The sequence below is a fragment of the Brachyhypopomus gauderio genome, chromosome 2, assembly GCF_052324685.1.
Source record: "Brachyhypopomus gauderio isolate BG-103 chromosome 2, BGAUD_0.2, whole genome shotgun sequence".
In the NCBI taxonomy this organism is placed as follows: Eukaryota; Metazoa; Chordata; class Actinopteri; order Gymnotiformes; family Hypopomidae; genus Brachyhypopomus; species Brachyhypopomus gauderio.
In genome coordinates this window covers 4616514-4621427 of record NC_135212.1, presented here as the reverse complement: position 1 = coordinate 4621427, position 4914 = coordinate 4616514, and positions in this window count along the sequence as shown.

Sequence of the window (4914 nt, the reverse complement as noted above, 5' to 3'; positions counted from 1 at the left end):
AACAAAATATACAATTTGGAAAAACAACGTGAAGAAACAGTTTTTTCATGGGATTTCAGTGGTGAAAGTGCATTTGAGGAACCCTTGAAGAGTTTCAGATTGCCAAAATCTTCACTGGGAACTTCCTGGGATGAAGATCCTTGTAACACTCTTTTCTACTCTGTTAAGTGGTGAGGTGTTACAACTTTTAAAATCTTCTTTTGTAAAATCACTTATTTTTTGGTTTAGGTCAAATGAAATTAAATCTTTGAAAAAAATAATAAATAATGACTTGTAATAATTGTACAGTTTAATCAACCTAACTGGTGTTAAAGGAATTGTCACGGCCGGGGCGTAGCGAAGAATGAGGCAGAAATCTTTCTCGTCTTTGAACGAACGTGACATTTAATTGCACAAAACACGGTAACACACACACACGTGCATGACTCAGACAACGACGAGCACAAGACACTGCGTGAATGCACATTAAGTAGACAAACCACATAAGTCCCATGTGATTACAAGACGAGCCACAGGTGAGACGGATGATCACAAGACATAACCGCACCCACAGAGATACACAGACGCAGACTAGGAGACATAGACGACGTAAACACACGCCCAAAAGGGAGGAGCCGGGGTCCTCAACGTGACAGACTCCCCCACCAAGGGCACTACCCGTCAGGGTGCCAACAGGACCAAGTGCCCCGAACCCACGTTGATGGGCGGGTCCGACAGGCTCAGTCCTGCGCCTGGGAGATGACCGCCCTCGGCGGAGAGTCCACCACGAACCGCCTAGAACACCCTCCCTGGGAAGACCGGGGAAAAGACGTTAGACACACTCAACGGGACGTTCACAAACACACAAACTGGTACATTAACACACAGAGGCATGAAAAGGAAAAAAGGATTAGGCACACATACAGGAAGACATACAAACACCGGAACAGACACACATGTAACGGGCGCCAGGCTTCGCACCAGGAGGACAGCGATCAGGGGAGAGAGACCGGGAGCTGCTGGTGCTGCGGTGGACGGTCCTCCTCCTGCCTTCGCTGCGAACCCTCCACCGGGTGCAGTGCGGCTCCTCCTCCTCCCCACCGTAGTCCACGGTGGGAGTGGAACACATGGACGGAGGGTAGTTCTCATCTTCCTCCTCCTCCCCACCATAGTCCATGGTGGGAGCGGAACACACAGAAGGAGGGTAGTCCTCTTCCTCCTCCTCGGAGTCCTCCTCCCCAAACTCGCTCTCTGGGGTTGACGAGGTGGCACCTATCACGCAGGCGCCTACCCTCAGAGGCGAGAGGGAGCGGGAAGGAGGAGGGTGTCGTTCCCTCCATATCCTTACCGCCCCCTCGCGGAGCATCTCCGCCATCTCGGGGTCGGATCGTCCGAGCCGAAGCCAGCTGGAAAGCGCACACCGGGTCTTGCTCCAGCTGCTCAGCGTCGGCGTGGCTTCGCGGCGCAGGGGGGAGGAAGACACGCGATGAGAGAGGACCTGCTTTTATGGTTCTGGTTCTAAAAAGGGGATTCCAGCATGAATGTTTTATTATGAAATGTTTTATATTCATATTAAAATATTGCTTAAATAATAAAATGTTTGATTTAATATAAAATGGAAGAAGGTCATTAGAACTGGTGCATTTTGAATCTTACCTGCGGGCGTGCCGGTCAGTGGTTGAATCCAAGAGCTAATGTTCTGTAAAACTGTTCTGTAAAAGGCAGAACTCTGATATAAGAGGGAAAAAAGCTGACTTGAAAGGCAGATGAGTGAGAGCCTGGTTGATATGTGTTGATTAGTTTATGTTAACTTGTTTTTTTTGTTTTGTTTTTTGCGCATTCTTTATTAATGTTTGTGGGATTCCAAGGCACTCTGCACGGTGGACTGAATAAATGTGGCATGGTGGAACTTCCGGTTCTGTTTTTTCAGTTTTTTGCAAACGCCACTCGGCTATCCTGCAACAGTGAGAAATCGGATGTGTGAGCGTGTGTCTCACGCTCAATGCGTGAGAGTTGGCAACCCTGATTGTATATAATAAAGGCACAACTATATTACATTTGAAGAAAATGTACACTGTATTGCCAAAAGTATTCACTTCCTTGAGGTGAAGGAATCATATATGAGCTTAAGTGACATCCCATTCCTAATCCATAGGGTTCAATATGGCATTGGTCCACCCTTTGCAGTTAGAACAGCTTCAACTCTTCTGGGAAGGATGTCCACAAGGTTTAGGAGTGTGTTTATGGGGATTTTTGACCATTCTTCCAGACGCACATTTGTGAGGTCATATACTGATGTTGGGCGAGAAGGCCTGGTTCTCAGACTCCGCTCTAATTCATCCCAAAGGTGCCATGTCGGGTTGAGGTCAGGACTCCATGCAGGCCAGTCATGTTCACACACCAGACTCTGCCATCCATGTCTTTATGGACCTTTCTTTGTGCACTTGTGCACAGTCATGTTGGAAGAGGAAGGGGCCAGCTCCAAACTGTTCCCACAAAGTTGGGAGCTGGAATTGTCCAAAATGTCTTGGTATGCTGAAGCATTCAGAGTTCTCTTCACTGGAACTAAGGGGCCAAACCCAGCTCCTGAAAAGCAACCCTACAGCATAATTCCCCCTTCACCGAAATTAACACTTGGCACAATGTAGTTAGACAAGTACTGTTCTCCTGGCAACCAATGTGCAGAGAGTTTCATGGAATGGGTTTCCATGATCAAACAGACGATTTGTCACTCCAGAGAACGCACTTCCACTGCTCTAGAGTCCAGTGACGGCATGCTTTACACCACTGCATCTGATGCTTTGCAATGCACTTGGTGATGTCTGACTTGAATGCAGCTGTTTGACCATGGAAACCCATTCCATGAGGCTCTCTGCACACTGGTTGCCAGGAGAACAGTACTTGTATGACTACATTGTGCCAAGTCACACGAGGAGTTTTCAGTCCGCATGAACCATCTGATCCCATCACCTACTGCACTCTTACTCTGCCTTGGCAAACCCCATCGTAAACACTGAACTCCACTGCAGCTTCATTGTGCATTTCCTCTGTTTTGCACAAACAACCCCCAACCCCCCAGCATTCAATGCTTCTGACTGGGAGTATGTCCACCACCATCAGTACAATAGTTCAGTAGTTGACCAAGCCAGGCAGTTCTACAGTGTATTTATTAATTACCACCCAAAACCCTCCAAACTGTGATGGAGTCCACACTTTCAGGACTGGAGTAAAGCTGGATTCAATGCCCTGGGATCATAAATTCAGATCATATTTTAGACAGAAGGTGAAGATATGTCTCTCATAGTTGGTGTTAGTGCTTCAGTGTCAGTTTAGTGTGTTCCTAGCCTTAGAGATTCCTGGGACTCCAATCATCTTTCACATGCTGTCTATAGATATTTGACTATATTTTTAGACAGATTGACAATTTTGTAATGGTTTCCCAAATTAATATACATACACTTTTGAAACATTTTGCAAATTTATGTATTCAAATTAGTGGTGGGCCGTTATCGGCCTTAACGGCGTTCGTTTATTTGATACTCTTATCGGGCGATATAAAAAAATATCGCCGTTAATCTATTCTTAAAATTGGGTTGGGAACTGGGTCAAAATAGTTAAGCAAACTGATGACATTCACCTTGATAGTTTAGCTCGGCTGTATTCCTAACCAAATTGCACAGTAGGGGGCGAGAACAAGTTTTCAAACCTATGAATTACCACCCACGACAGATCGCACATGTTCATGGATGCAGCCACGAAGTCGCCAGGTTTGCTTCATGGAAAATTCATTTTTAGGAAGCTTCCTAATGGAGACATTGACAAGACTAAAGTTGTTTGCACCTTATGCAACGTGGAATTAGTTTATTGTAGGAGTTCTACCAGTCTAAAGTACCATTTAAACGCAAAGCACCCGTTTGCTAATGCTGCTGACGCTGGGTCAAGCACTGATGCAGCCCAGGGGAAGAGTTGCAGACGCCGAAAACAGGTTAAATGTACTAAATGTTGGATTACATTTCAAATCTCATGTTTAGCTGAATAAACACGTTATCAACCCCGTTTAATGTACAGTATATAGGCTTACAAATAAACCGTTGAACACGAGTAGCTTACATTTTATTGAGCATGTTTTTTTTCTTCAAGTATCGAAGTAGAACAGCTTCCTCAAGCAGTCACTGATGCATTTTGGAAACAGGAGATGAGCCCCTGGTCTAATGCACCCTCTGTATTAAGAAACCCTATCTCAAAGACTGACTTTTAGTCATTACTTGGGTAGCACGCATATGAGCTATTTTAATCCAGATTAATTTCAAGATTTCAGTGAGATTAATCTAGATTTAAAAAAATGAATCTATGCCCACCCCTAATTCAAATACATAAATAAATCTTACACTAGCTCTGCTGACTGCAACAAGCCCTGCAATTAAATGGCACAACAGTGCCATCTAGTGGACGTATTGTGTCTGGCTTCCTCCCAACGTTTGAAGGCTGTCCTCAGTGGTGATGTGAGCCTGTGGAAGTTTTTCTGTATCAATATTAAAATGAAAATGTAATATACATTTACATGTTCCACACATACAAGCAACTTTGAGCTCAAAATTCACATTCAAATGCAGTAATTCCATTTACATTTGCAATGTGATGGACGTCTATTCATGTTTCATGTTTCAAGACATTTTGATGCTTTATTTGTGCCTTTATTGAAATGAAAATGTATTTCCCAATTTGAATTATCAAGTTCATGCTATTCGTTTAATATGCTTTGCATTTCGTGATAACGTGTTTGAAATGTAATTGTCAACCTCACCACCATGCTAAAAAGATGTCAATATTCAAATGTTAATGGAGAAATAGTGCCTGACTCTCTCTCTCTCTCTCTGTCTCTCACTCTCTCTCTCTCATGGAAAAAAGTCAAATTTCTGTATAAAAAGCAGAAGA